Genomic DNA, 15,543 nt, shown 5'->3' on the forward strand with positions numbered 1-15,543 from the left:
AAAAACGAATATCCGAATACCAAAATTAAAAACCGAATACCTACTCAACGAACGAATATCCGAATACCCGAATATTCGGGTCCAGCCCTAATCTGCACGTGTCTGCATTCTGTGCTCACCATGACACTGATAAAATGTACCATGCAGAATTTCAGGTCCAGCAAAACCAGGCGCAGACAGCTGTTATTTATAATAATGTGCTGTGTATTTTAAGAAAAAAAAAAAAATATTTGTTAGCTTGAGAAATACTACAACTGGTCAAAGACCACCCCCCATAAGATGGGTATAACCCAAATAGCTTTGCTATAATGCTAAACTAATAAAATTTCTAAAATGTCTTATACACCTGTTAATACTAAATTGACAGTGTAAAACGCACAGTTTATAAATCAACTGCTCCAGAACAAAGACAATTATTAATAATTATCAATTGTTATTAATTACAAATTATTTTCTGGTTGATGTTTGTATTTTGTTTGTAATTTATCTCCTGGTCTATCTAGATTACAGAAATGTGAAATGTGAAGTAGTTTACAGACTTGGTATATGTAAAAATAAATAAAAACACCATAGGCTTATACATTTTAACAGATTTTTTTTCGAATTATAATTAGTTTAAACATCTATCAGTCTATCTAGAATTCAGAAAACGGAAGTTAAGCTTGATCAGCGATCTCACAGCGCCGATTTTTTGTTTTTGTTTTTAGCAACATACAAAACACAACGATATACAATAGTACAAACTCTTGTAGAGGATCACAGCTACAATTTAGAAGCTAGGGGGAGCATACACAAACATACAGACTAGAGGAGCAACGTAATAAAATGATAATCTTAGACAAAAGCTTACTAGAGATCTGGTGTGAGATGATAATAGCAGTTTTCCATTTTCTTAATTTACTTAATGAAGAATAATATGACTTAAATTCATTAATGAAACTGGGGAAAGAGGGCTTATTTCCCTTCCATTTACTGCAGTGAATGTGGTATTTTGCTAAAAGTAAAATTATATGTATGGCATCAGAGAAAGCTGAACTTAAGTTTTTCATATAAAACAAAATGTCCTCCTCCTCAAAAGAAGGAATATTAAGTTTGATATTAATCCAATTTCTGATGTCCATCCAAAAAGTGTGTGAATATTGACATGAAAAAAACTAATGCTCCAGAGATTCATTTACTGACTTACAAAAAGTACATAATTCAACATCAAATTTGAATATTTTTTCAAGAAACAGGGCTACAGGATAAATCATATTTATAATTTTGAAATGGGTCTCCTTCACTTTAGGAGATATGGGCCAGTTAACAAATTTGGAATAAGCAAAAGTCATATTAATATTCTTATTATTAGGAAGTTTCTTGAAAGAAGGTCCATTATATTCATAGTAAATCTTCTGTTTCAAATCATCATTGATAGTCTTATTATTACACTTAGTCTACTAAATTACAGTCGTTCACTTTTAATGTGGGCATCGAAACAGTCACCTTTGAATATAAAATGACTTGTTTGATTAACTGAATCAATGCTAAAGGAATCGCTTTGCACACCTTCTTAACATCTTTAAAACTCCAAAGATTATATTGACGTATATTTGAGCATACATATTTGCAAGCAGGGTTATTTACCATTAAGCAGGGTTATTCACTATTGTTCTATATATTTTCCCCACAGAATGGCCTCTGGACCACAGGGAACAGATGGAGTTAGGCTCTAACTTAAACACATTAGAAAGGGGAACACTTCTTTCCCCTCCCATACATTGAGTCAGACTTACTTATGTATGTGCGCTATAGGAGCGTACGTTAAGTGTTTCCAGATGTGAGGTGTTTTCAAACATAAAAGGCTGGACTTCAGCAATTCAAGCCAGAGAGCTACAGATCAGATTTGAGAAAACAACTCTCTCCAAGCAAACCTGGGTGCTTGTTGATGATGCTGTTCTTCGTACTAATTATTATTTTTTCTGTAATAGATTTTCTTATATACAAAGAACAGTATCAGCGAAAACTTATTTCATGCATCTACATGACATCACAGCCCTGTTTTGTCTGTTCTTGTGCCTGTTGTGCTCCTTGTATATATTCCCTGTTTGTTTATCATTATTATTTTCTCTAGTTTGTTTATGTTCTCTAGTCCCCCTCGTTTATTTTGGTTTATTATCTTTGTTACGTGTTTATTTGTTTCTTTGTTTATCTTTGTTATTTATTTAATAAATTATTATTTGTTTTGCCCTTACCTGCACTTGCGTCCGTCTCCTCGTCTACCTGCCTGGGTCACCCACCGTAACAAGCATTATAGATAGATACTTTATTTTATTTATCCCGAAGGAATTTTAGGGAATTTATACACTTAAAGAATGGAAAAAACTGAGAAGAAACAGAATAGAAGAAACTAACATTTGGGTTGAGAAATATTTGGCATTATGAATTAAAAATGTAGTATATCCTGTTACTTATGATCTGAGCCAATAGTTTAAGGAATTTTAATAATAAAGAATATTTAAACATTTGTCATTTAAAAAGTTTAGGCATTTTACAATGTTTGTAACTGTTGTAAGCATGGTTAATTGATGTACATTTATTATAAATGTTACCAGTATTTTAAATATTTTGTTAAACATATACAGATATGTCTAGCGACATGATTTAATGTTTAATTAAAGAAGCAATATGGAGAAAATAAATTTCTTTAGCCACTGACAGCATGTTTAATACTAGGCGAATAGTATAAATATGTAGATTTCAGAGGTTTGACTGTACTAAAACTAGTGTTGCTGGGTAATACAGTTTTGCGCTGGGACTTTATTAATGTATTCTGATTCAGGAGACATAACTCTTTGATAAAATTAACATTATACGAAAAAATATATTTCTTTCAGCCACTGAAAGCATGGTAAAATTTACTTTAGCACATAAGTGTCACATTTCTTTACCAATGCGAACCTAAATCACTGGGAATTGGAAGAACTAAGACTAACTTGGCTGAAGGTAAGTTTCTAACTTTAACTCGGAGCATACTAAACGTGGTCAGCTCTGTTTCTAGAACAGGTAATTGAATCAGGCAACACTAAGATTTACCGGAGATAGAACTAACATCACAATAAACATCCCGTCCTTTTATACAAATATCATTTTTATGTTATAATTATTATAATTATAAATACAGTTATTGTAGCTAACATTTTCACCATTCGACCAAAAAAATAAAATACAAACCGTATTCAGAATAATGATCCTTATTGATTTATTCCCAATACTTCTGTTTTGTTCAAAGCATCTACTAAACCGTTTAATTTACCACTTAAATACAAATTCAGACGCATTAAACAGCTAAACAATGTCTTCTTTATTATATCTGAACTGTTGTGTTAATGCTCCAGCCTGATGCTTCATTTACACTATCTAGCACTGAGTCTTGTGAAGCAGTTTTGTGTTAAATCCACCTGTTCACTCTGTAACACAAGCACCCGTCCACCTGACCCTCTATTTCTGTAAACATATATTACTGTGAAAAATCTGATTCAACATGCCATCATATTAATAATGCACTCTGTGTATTGAACATTGGAGTAAAATAAATGATATTGGGCAGATATAATCTGCTGATAGATACAATAAACGAACCAATGATAAATATTTTCAACAGGACAATTTTAAAATCGTATTGTAATTGTTAAGAAGAGCTAGCTGGTATTAAACCATGTAGAAGCCACTGTGGTGCATCTGATTAAAATGCTGGAGATGATGTACTCTGAAAACAGTATTTACTGCAGCAGAGGAGTTGTGGTATATACAGAATAGATGAATGCAATCCGACTGTGTGAGTGTGTGATTCTGAAACAACAGATATAAAAGGGATACTTGAACTACTTGAAACACATTACTGACTACAATTTACAACACTAACACCTAAACAAAGATACACACTTCTATGAGGTGTTATCTGGTAATAATAATAGGCAGATCAGAAACAGCTAGAAGCTATACAGAGCTATACAAAGAGCTGATCAGTTAGCATAGCATGTAACTCCTTGAAAGTACACCTACAACTAGGAAAGTAATAGTTATCTACACTTTATGAATAAACAGCAGTGTAGGTACTTACAGGTATCTGAATGCACACAAGAATTAAATGTCCTCGGTAATCCCACAAAACTTTACTAAGCTGCACACCGTCCACTATCTCCACTGTTCCTCTACAGAAGTCCTCTCTATCTGTGGTATGCAAGCCCCCAACTGAGGCCCCTCAGTCTCAGCATCGCTCTGATTGGCTAAACAAGCGGAAGCATGAGGGTTGCAGGCACTGTGGGTGGGACTCAGTGGAGGAGCTATTTAGCTCCTGAAGTCTTTGGGCCAACTCTTGGCTCTTTGTAACAGTAATTGTAAAATATAAATAAATATAAATAATCTCAGGTGTGTTTGTGCTTCTAATAATGATATAAAACATTATGTTCTAAAGAACAGATTCTTCTATTAAATCTCTACAGGCCCTATTTACCATAATAAGAACAGAAACATTCACCAAGACTCACTGATTTGTACACTGTAGAGAAAAGAATATATGAATTATAAGAAACAGTGAAGGTGTGAGTAATGTTTTAAAAAAAACAACTAAATTTAAGTTTAAGACCTGTGTAAATAAACGTTAAATCTGTTAGCTAGTAAACGCTAACAATTAAATAAACTGAGGTAAAATTTGAGGATAATTTACTCTTACTGAGGCAAATTAGCTTAAAACAGATAGTAATTTGTAGAATTGTTAGAATGGTGGCAATTAGTTCCTCCAAACCGTTTAAAAAACCTTTCTAGGTCACAGAAAACAGAAAATAAATGCTCTTTCTCCTCAGAAACTTTGGGTACATTCAGTAGCTAGCTTAGCCAACACTAGGAAGCTAGCTAATTAAGCTTTTTCCTAACTTACCAAAAATCAGCCTTTAATTATACTAATTAAATCTGAATTAGTTTAATCTCATAAATGTACCCATAAATTATTCGTGCTTTTCTCAGTTTATTAAACAGTATAAGAGAAAGAGAGCTAATTCACTGCTAACTCTGTTAGCTGCTAACAGGCTAATGTTGACAGGAATCTGACAGGAGAGAATCTACTGCTGAATCAAAGCCTCATAAAGAGCGGGGGCCTCATTTATAAAGAGTGCGTACGCATAAAAAGAGGGCAGAAATGTGCGTAAGCAACATCTCACGCAAGAATTGTGATTTATAAAGAAATACTTGGTGTGAAAACGAGCGTACATTTAAGCAAGGTTTAAGGCATGCGTATGCCTTCAAAAGTGTGCGGAGAGAGCGGGAATTAGTGGCATCATGTGGTAAAGTAGGGAATTGTTAGTAAATGCGCAAGCTTTTCTTCCTTCCGCATATTAGTTACCACATAAATCAAAATTAACAAAGGAAGATTAAGCATTACTTTACTTTATTTTTTACTTTATTACATATTTTTTCTGCATGTATAGTTAAAATTATTTCTGTATCTTATTCTGTATTATATGTATATGTAGTGTTAATTTTCCACTAACTTGTATATTTCACTTTGTAGTTTATGTCAGTTTTATTTGTATTATCTGTTTTATCTCACAGTTGCAAAATCTAAAGGTGCTATATATATATATATATATATATATATATATATATATATATATATATATATTAGTCGGGGCTACATGAGGAATATGCGAGAGTGGCGTATCCCATACTGAGATACCAAATGAATGCTTGAAAGAGAATACAAATTACATTTAAGAAAAAAAATATGCAAGAAATAAAAAATAAATAAATACCGGCCGTAAAACACTGTTAAACACTGTTGTTGTTTGGACATTTAGTTAGGCTAGCTACCAATAATAAAAGTCAGTAAAACGGCAAATGCTACATTTATACATTTAGCTAGGCTAGCTACCAATAATAATGTTCAGTAAATCAGCAAACTGCATATTTGAACATTTAGCTAGCTAGCAAACAATAATAATAGTCATTAAAACAGCAAATGCTACATTTGTACATTTAGCTAGGCTGGCTAACAATAACAATAGACAGTAAAACAGGAAATGCTTTGTTTATACATTTGGTCAGTAAAATAGCAAATCCTGTATCGTGACACGAGATCTCACGAGATTAAGACGTGACGATATTTCTCGTCAAGCTTAAACCTCTCACAGTTTAGTGTGGACTTTTTAAGATACAACACTGGCAACTGGCAACACAGTAGCAGCGAGTTTGGTGGTTGAGCAGTGAGCAGAAGAGAAAACTTCGGGGAATTTGCATAGAACAGAGGTCACGGGCGGACCGTGGTCCGGGTCCGGACCCAAACCTATTGAGAAGGATTTAATTGTATACACGCTTTGCGGCGCAGTAAATCACAGACCAATCACATGTGAGGTAATATCACCAACCACTCTCTTCAGTCAATCAGATCTGTGCAGATGTGGAAAAAATAAATAAATAAACACACCGCTCCTCACGCGGGATCGAACCCGTGTTGTCAGGGTCACGGTCCCGCTGCTCCGGCTGTTGAATTGGGACATGGCCGTGAAAAAACGCCTTTATAAGGAGATAGTGAGCCTGGGCGAGAATGGGAACTAAAGTCACGCCGAGTGCGACAGAGAGACAGGCGAGGAATTTTGTATAACTGGATCATTCTGAATTCTAATTAAATACTCCTGGCATAGAAGATGCTTCTGCTACTTTTAACAGAGTGACAGACGGTAACAGAGTGACCAACAAGACTGTACTGTGCTTAAAACATGTTCTGTCTCTGTTTGCACTTCAAGCATAGTCTTAATATGACTGGTTATGCATAGTTACATTACAAGAGATTTAGGAGAAAAAAAACACAAACCATAGTCTTAATATAACTGGATATGACAATCTCAGGCCTATAGGTTTCATGTCAAACGTGTGTTGAGAAAACACAATGAGACTGGAGATCTGCAATATAAAAGCCGTTTATTAAAACACACATGGGTAAATATAGAGGTGAAGTAATACAAAGATAATAGTTTGTACTGGATAAAAACAATTTAGAAACTACATTATTTGGATATTCTTAGTAACTTTGGAGATTAAAAAAACCATAAGCAACATTTAATATTCAATAAGGAAAAGATAAGAGAGTATAAAACTTGAGTAATACAACACAACCAAATATCCCTCTATATCCCTCTATAGTAACAGATTTTTAATTGGACTGAACCATAGACAAACAAGAACACCAGCAGAGGGAGTGAATGAGCCTGTAACCTTACTGCGCAACAGTAACTAACCTAAAAACTGAGCTCTGTCTCACAAAGAATGTCCTGGAATATTCAAACTTACAAGACATACAAACATAACATGGAATTCTATACACATCATCCCTGGATAAGAATAGTTTTGCTGAACCTGTAAAATCCATTGTTAAATACAGTTCATATTTGTTTCTGGTGGAATTTATGATTTGAGCTTTTAATTGCCATGGGACAAATTTGGGACATTTTTCTCTCCTGTGTGAATGCGCTGGTGTTTTTTGAGAGCACTCTGTTCAGTAAAACTCTTCCCACAGTCGAAACAGTAATATGGTTTCTCTCCTGTGTGAATGCGCTGGTGTCGTTGGAGATTACTCTGTTGATTAAAACTCCTCCCACAGTCTGAGCAGTGATATGGTTTTACTCCAGTGTGAATGCGCTGGTGACTTTTGAGATTACTCTGTTTAGTAAAACTCTTCCCACAGTCTGAGCAATGATACGATTTCTCTCCTGTGTGAATGCGCTGGTGTTTTTTGAGATGACTCTGTTGAGTAAAACTGTTCCCACAGTCTGAGCAGTAATACGGTTTCTCTCCTGTGTGAATGCGCTGGTGTATTTTGAGATGACTCTGTTCAGTAAAACTCTTCCCACAGTCTGAGCAGTGATACGGTTTCTCTCCTGTGTGAATGCGCTGATGTTGTTTGAGATCACTCTGGGTAGTAAAAATCTTCCCACAGTCTGAGCAGTGATATGGTTTTACTCCAGTGTGAATGCGCTGGTGACTTTTGAGATGACTCTGTTGATTAAAACTCCTCCCACAGTCTGAGCAGTGATACGGTTTCTCTCCTGTGTGAATGCGCTGGTGTTTTTGGAGATCACTCTGTTGAGTAAAACTCTTCCCACAGTCTGAGCAGTGAAATGGTTTCTCTCCTGTGTGAATGCGCTGGTGTTTTTTGAGATCACTCTGTTTAGTAAAACTCTTGACAGAGTGCTGATGTTTCTCCATGTCGGGACTTGGCTTCATTTGTCTTTTAAATGTAGCAAACAATTTCTGCGTGTTCTGGAGATTCTTCAGGAAGGCTTCTGCTTCACCTCTTTCAGCAGTTTAACTTTGCTCTTAGTTAAATATCCTGGTTGTTGGTGATGAATTTCAGGAAAATATTTTAATTTCTGGAAAACACAAAGAAAAATGCCATTGAATATTAAAATAAAAGCAGGTCAATTAACTAAAGAGATTCTAAGTCATTCTAAGTGAGTGATGTTACCCTTTAATCTGAAGCTTTGAGGCGTGTGCCGAAAAAACGACACACATTGGTTCAAATCACATTGCCGATGCTTGATTTGTTCTTCATCACGACAGATGATGTCCAAAGCTTTTTCCTTTAAACCAATTTATAAAAGTTTCCACACATTAACCAAATACATTAATCCAAATCAATGCTTCACAAACCTGATTTTTTTTTTAACAACTCCTGATAACAGTTCATTATTTTCCACCACACTGGCTTCAGGCTAACAGTGATATGCGCTCCTGAGTTCAAGATGTGTTTTTTGGAAATGTTGATCCGATGCAGTTGTCTTGTTGGTGCAGGGAATTGTAGTTCAAAATAAAATCACAGCAAAATAATGACCTTTTTACTGTTACAACACATCAACCAACCTCCAACAGGAGTGTAAAACATAAGAGTCTCTTTTGTTTACTAAAGGTTAACACAATTATAACAATTTGTAAGAATTCATATTATTTTATGTAGTTCTTTTTCTATTATTTTTGTAGTCTTTTTAACCTCTTACACAAATGTTTAATTGTGTATTTTTGTCAAGTTGCTCAAAGTGTGATTCTTATTATTATTATTATTATTATTATTATTATTATTATTATCAAATTCATGTTTTTGTTATTATTATTATTATCATCATTATTAAAGTATCAGCAAAAGAGCAGCTGGAGACTGTATTCCACAGTAATGGTTTAACTGGGATTTCTTAAAAACAGCGGGGCTAAAGATGTTGTAATTTGCTAATATTTGTGTTTGTTATTACAGTGAAATAGCAAGTTTTCTGTTAAATCAGTAAGCTAATAAATGTTACTTGTGAAATTCCTCTTCTTGCCTGAACTTTTCCTCACTATAATCACTAAATCTTTCATTCTTACATTTAATATTTTACAAGTGGACTTTTATTTTGACGGGAGAGTCACATGACTTACCAGCAACTGTTGTGCTGGAACCGGATGGGCTCCTTGCACTTACGGCTCTGACGCATTTCCGTTTTCAAATAATGCAGCTCGGACGTTTCCGGTTGTATTGTTTACATTCGCCTGTATAGGCAAAACGTACATTTTTACTAGCGAGAGGTCAAAATGAGTATCCAGCGTGAAGTTTTCAAGCCGTTTTCAGCACTGTTGTGTTCCTTTTTGCACGGCGTCTGCTAAGTTTTAAGGAAGCTTTAAGCTAATAAATCTAATAAACAGCGGCTAATGAACATTAGTCGGGACCACTTTACCATTTCGCCATATTAAAGGTCTGTAGCAAACATTTCATACCAGACTACCTGGTTAAACCAGAAACGTCAGAAGCTTGGAGACAACTGGCAAAGCATGCAGTGCCACTGCTTTTTAAATGGAATAATTAACGTTACAGCACCCAGGCTCCATGTATTTGGGAGAGGAGATCAGCGTACTTGCCTGAATGATCCACCAGCTAGCATTTTTATTATTATTATTATTATTATTATTATTATTATTATAGCGAGATATTATTATTATTATTGTTGTTATTATTATTATAATAGCTAATTAATATTATTATTATTAATATTATTAAAATATTATAGCTAGTATTCTTATTTTTTACTAATATAGCTAGCGTTTTTATTATTAGTATAGCTTGATATTATTATTATTATTATTATTATAGCTAGCATTATTATTATTATTATTATAGCTATATATTACTATAAATTGTACTATTTTTATTATTATTATTATTATTATTATTATTATTGCTAGCATTTTTATTATTATAGCCAGCATTTGTCTAATTATTTTTATGATGATTATTATAGTTTGCGTTATTATTATTACTAGCATTTTATTAGACTTCCATTTGATAACAGGAGAAACTATCAATAATGCACCTAGCAAGCTAGTTAGCTATACTAGCTAATGCTGAGCTGTGTGGGCTAACGTAAAATATAAGAAAAAAAACTTTGTAGTGTGTAGGTATGATATAGTTTATAGGTATATAGTTTAAAGCCTTTCTCTAGCTTTCTAGTGGTAGGCTTTACTGGTCTCCTTGACGTTGAGGTTAATTTTTAGAAGCTCTTGTAAACACCAGCTGATAATACTGCCATAACGAGTGTATTGGAAAAGCCAAACAGGAAACGCTGGAGCAGCACTGATGAGAATGCGAAAGTAGTTGTGCAAAGAGCGGATTAAGTAAAGGAAAATTAACTAAACTAAACTAAATTAGTGTAAGAAATGTGTAGAGACTGATCACACAAACTTAAAAAGGAATTTCCACAGAACTGATTTATCTCAGGTGTGTGTTAGTGATGTGGGGGAGGGGGGGCAGGAGTGTGGGGTTCCGTTATCCTGTGTATGATCTGTAAAGCCCCCCATCCCCAGCTCCACGACCCCCTACTGCAGACTGCTGAGCAGAGCTAGGAGAAGATCCAGTGCTGGTGGTGTAAATGCTGCACATGCTGAAGGTGGTGTTGATGTGGGTGTAGGAGTGAATGTAGAACAGCGTGATGGAGAGAGAGAGAGAGAAACTTCTCCATACCTTCTGAGGTTCAGCTGATCCCGCTCTTCCTCCTCTCCAGCTACAGACCCCGGAAGCTCAGCGTCATCCGGGTTATGTAGAGCCCCGCCCCCTCCCCCGCTATATCACATTATACCCCATCACCGCTAGAGGGAGCCCGCGAGGGAGTCCTCAATGCATGGAGCTGAATGGAGCTAAACAGCTAAACTCTCATTTAAAACACTGTATAACTACTTCTCTGGAGTTTTCCTTTAATTTTACAAAGTACAACAAAGTATTTCACTAAAATAGGAAAGAAAACGTACCTCTATATTTCCATTTTCTAAAACTAATGTTTTGTATTAAGTAGATTTACTAGCATTACTGCTACTGATGCTGGAGTTACATACAGAGCTCATTTAAATGGATTAAAACTGCAGTTTATAAGCTTTAATAATTATCTCTGCGGTGATGCAACGTGTCTCATTTCTTTTATTGTTGAGATTGTGTAAATATGAATGAGAGTTTGTTTAAATGTTTTCTTCTTGTTGGTACTTACATAGATGAAAATAGTAATCTACTAAAATAAATAGGAAAACATATTTAAATATAACTGGAACATACTTGGGTTGTGGGGGCTGCTGCTAAATGGTTGTTAGAATTGGGTTAACTGCACTTACATTAAACTCTAAAATTAAAGCAGCAATTGCAGTTCTGGACAGTATGCAGATCTCATTAGTCTTGATAATGAAAAGGTAGGACATTTTTCATGTTCTTTCTGTTTACAACTCACTCTGAGGAATTCTGAGCACTTCAGAGCACTGACTGGTGTGTCACGGGACTGTGTAGGGTACTACAATCAAAAGTGTTGCAGTACTGAATACTACATACTGGCCACTGTGTAGTATGCAGTACATACTAGTGCAGTATGCAGTATAGTAGTATGCCATTTCGAATACAGCCTAGGACTGAGATTAAATGAGCTATGGCTAGCTGCTCACTTTCTCTTATTATGGCTAGACACTGAAAGCAGGTTTTACCTCTTTGAAAACTTGAATGATCTTAATTTGTACATCCGAGTATCAATTAAAGACATTTAAGGTATTTTTTCTGAAAGAGAACCGCGTTTAGGTGTTGGCTAGCCTTCATGTTTGGTAATTATAACTAGAAAGCTAGCTAGCAGCCACAAAGTGAGCCTCTGAGATTATCAACGAATAAACGTATAATAATAAAAAACGTATCACCATAAATACATGATATACAAATAAACATATTCCATATTATCATACATCACATAAAACATTACTTATTCCCATACAATATGAAAAGTGACTTTATAATATCGTAATTTATCACCACCATATCCACCACATCTTACCTCAGAAAGAGCTGAATAACTTTCCAGTTGCACAAGCTTCACTTTATTCTGTTCAATGAATCAGTAGGAGTCGAATCACAAGAATAACTAAACCTAACTGTTTTTAAAACTTCACATTTTACAATTTTATATATAATAAATGTATGGTCAACATTTTCTAAATAAGACTAACCGAGTCTCCTAAATCTGAGTGACTTATAACTTTTGTACATTGTACATTGAGGTTGTTCTGAAGTGATGAATCAACCGAAGCTTCCTGAAGTTGACAGCAGATTGATTCATTTCCAGCAATAACTTTTTTTTTAATATACAAAAAAAAGAACAGAATAAAACAATACTTATAATGCACACAAATGTGTTTTTATGTTAATGATTTAATTATATAAGTATTTCATTGTTGTACATAGATATGAACATCTGTGTGTGTAGTATGATGTGAGGTAGTGCAATTGGCTTAATAAATAAACACTTTTCCAAGGCAAAAACACAAGTGAACAACAGAATGAAAAATATGGAACAAAAAAGGTTCAGATAGCAGAATAGTTTGTTGTTAAGGGTGAACTGAAATGGACTTAGGGTGTAGTGAATCATGATAACAAATACAAACATTTGTTGAATAGCCCACCTCTGTTCTCCCCAGCATTCTGAAATACAGCGCTGTTAGCTAATGCTCCCAACAGACCACAGTGCTAGTGATAGGGGCATAGCTTAACCCATACAAAAAAAAAACACTATTTTAGTAGCTCCACACTTCACTGGTACAATTCCAAGGATGATGATATTTAAAGCAAGGCAGTGAGAACTTTAAAAGTACACAGATAGTTTATTAAAAACACTGTTTATACACACAGTACCTTCAGATAGTTTATTAAAACACTGTTTATACACACAGTGCCTACAGATAGTTTATTAAAAACACTGTTTATACACACAGTGCCTACAGATAGTTTATTAAAACACTCTTATACACACAGTGCCTACAGATAGTTTATTAAAACACTGTTTATACACACAGTACCTACAGATAGTTTATTAAAACACTCTTATACACACAGTGCCTACAGATAGTTTATTAAAACACTGTTTATACACACAGTGCCTACAGATAGTTTATTAAAACACTCTTATACACACAGTGCCTACAGATAGTTTATTAAAACACTCTTATACACACAGTGCCTACAGATAGTTTATTAAAAACACTGTTTATACACACAGTGCCTACAGATAGTTTATTAAAACACTCTTATACACACAGTGCCTACAGATAGTTTATTAAAAACACTGTTTATACACACAGTTCCTACAGATAGTTTATTAAAAACACTGTTTATACACACAGTTCCTACAGATAGTTTATTAAAAACACTGTTTATACCCAGTTCCTACAGATAGTTTATTAAAAACACTGTTTATACACACAGTTCCTACAGATAGTTTATTAAAACACTGTTTATACACACAGTTCCTACAGATAGTTTATTAAAAACACTGTTTATACACACAGTTCCTACTGATAGTTTATTAAAAACACTGTTTATACACAGTTCCTACAGATTAGTTTATTAAAAACACTGTTTATACACACAGTGCCTACAGATTAGTTTATTAAAGCACTCTTATACACACAGTTCCTTGTCGTAGTTAAGCCAGGAAAGGTCTGATGACAAGCACGAATTAATAGGTAGGAAAGGGGAATAGATTGGAAAATTAATGTCGGGGAAATGCATAACTTTCCAGTTGTTGCTGAAAATATCTCTATAATATTTATGCATTTTTAAGCATTTCTTGTCAGTTGACTTATTGTGGCTTGACTAGCTGAAGGTATTTAAAGGTGTATATAAACTATCTGTGTATATAAACTATCTGTGTATATAAACTATCGCACTGTATTTCGGAATGTTGGGGGAAATCGGAGGTGGGCTATTCAACAAAAGTTTATACTCGTTATTGACTACAAATCAAGTCCATGTATATAACTTCTCCCCTAAACTGAAAAGGAGAAAACAGGAGATGGAAAAACAAACAGATTATGGGTCAGATTAGAACTGGATTAGTATGTGAAAAGACATTTTTAAGGCCTTATGCCTCTGTAAAGGCTGGGCTGTCAATAGAACAAATAACGCCTCCCTCATAGGAAATGTTTACGATGACTGGAAGGCGCTTAATTAGCTGATCAGTACATTGTGTGGAACGATGAGCTTCTCCATATCTTCTGTCAAAAGGAGAGTGGTGTTGCTTCCCACAGAGACTCCAACCACTGCAATCCCTCTTCTGTTTTTTTTTCTCTGGTTTCTGCAAGTAAAAATATTTTTTCCAGTTTTCACCATTAGACAGTTGAATACCGAAAAATTACAGTATTTCTCATTTGTCAATATTTCCTGGGACAGCACGGAAGAAATGACACTTTAATGTAATCTAAAGTAATCAGTGTACATCTTGTATAACAATGTGAGTTTGCTTTGCCCTTGAAACAACTCAACACACAACCATAACAACATTAACACCACCTCCTTTAAACAGCTGCAGTAATAATTTACCTCACAATATTCAGATGTGTAATTTCTGTAAGCTGCAAGAGTGCAAGTTCTTCCAGCGCTGCCTCTCTCCACAGCGCCACCTCGTGGTGCTTTCCCTCTTCTTCTAAGATCAGTTCACCAACAGGAACAGGCCCATCTCTAGTGGCTTGCATCCGGGTTGAAATTAGCTATGAAAAACATAGTGTTAAATAATGCTGTGAAAATACACTATAACCATACGGGGGACTAATTTTGTGGTACCACTTTAAAATAAGACTACCTTTATAAAGGGTTTATAAATGGTTTACAATTAGTTTATTAATGGTTACTAATTAGGTTGTAATAGTCTTAAAAATCATTAATAGTCAGTTATAACACATACATAGAAAGGGCAACAATGACCTGTTATGAAATAATGAACCCACAGCCATCTATATTGTTGCCCTTTCTATATATGTGTTATAACTGATTATTAATGATTTTAAAGCATTTACAACCTAATTAGTAAGCATTAATAAACTAATTGTAAACCATTTATAAACTCTTTATAAAGTCTTATTTTAAAGTGGTACCAATTTTGTTTTGTGGAAGAATGTATTTAATTTACCCTTAACCATTTTATACACAGTCAAGTCAGAATATTATGACCAGCTCCATACACCATACACCTA

The 15,543-nt window shown here is 34.5% G+C and overlaps 4 protein-coding genes across 9 annotated transcripts in view; 1 reads left to right on the forward strand and 3 right to left on the reverse strand.

Annotated features, from left to right (window-relative positions):
• The window catches only part of LOC125801287 (zinc finger protein 239-like), a 262,488-nt gene extending 260,236 nt beyond the window's left edge, over positions 1 to 2,252 (reverse strand). Inside the window, exon 1 of the mRNA XM_049477756.1 lies at positions 2,235 to 2,252. The gene's annotated coding sequence lies outside the window, so the exon portion shown is untranslated. The remainder of the gene's footprint in view (positions 1 to 2,234) is intronic.
• The window catches only part of LOC125801267 (zinc finger protein 271-like), a 251,973-nt gene extending 240,886 nt beyond the window's left edge, over positions 1 to 11,087 (reverse strand). Inside the window, exon 1 of the mRNA XM_049477712.1 lies at positions 11,018 to 11,087. The gene's annotated coding sequence lies outside the window, so the exon portion shown is untranslated. The remainder of the gene's footprint in view (positions 1 to 11,017) is intronic.
• The window catches only part of LOC125801291 (zinc finger protein 239-like), a 327,337-nt gene that overhangs the window by 82,987 nt on the left and 228,807 nt on the right, over positions 1 to 15,543 (forward strand). The gene's annotated exons all lie outside the window — the stretch shown is intronic.
• Positions 1 to 15,543, reverse strand: part of LOC125801117 (zinc finger protein 850-like) — a 527,199-nt gene that overhangs the window by 20,477 nt on the left and 491,179 nt on the right. The gene's annotated exons all lie outside the window — the stretch shown is intronic.

Source organism: Astyanax mexicanus, chromosome 4, assembly GCF_023375975.1.
Source record: "Astyanax mexicanus isolate ESR-SI-001 chromosome 4, AstMex3_surface, whole genome shotgun sequence".
NCBI classification, from domain to species: domain Eukaryota; kingdom Metazoa; phylum Chordata; class Actinopteri; order Characiformes; family Acestrorhamphidae; genus Astyanax; species Astyanax mexicanus.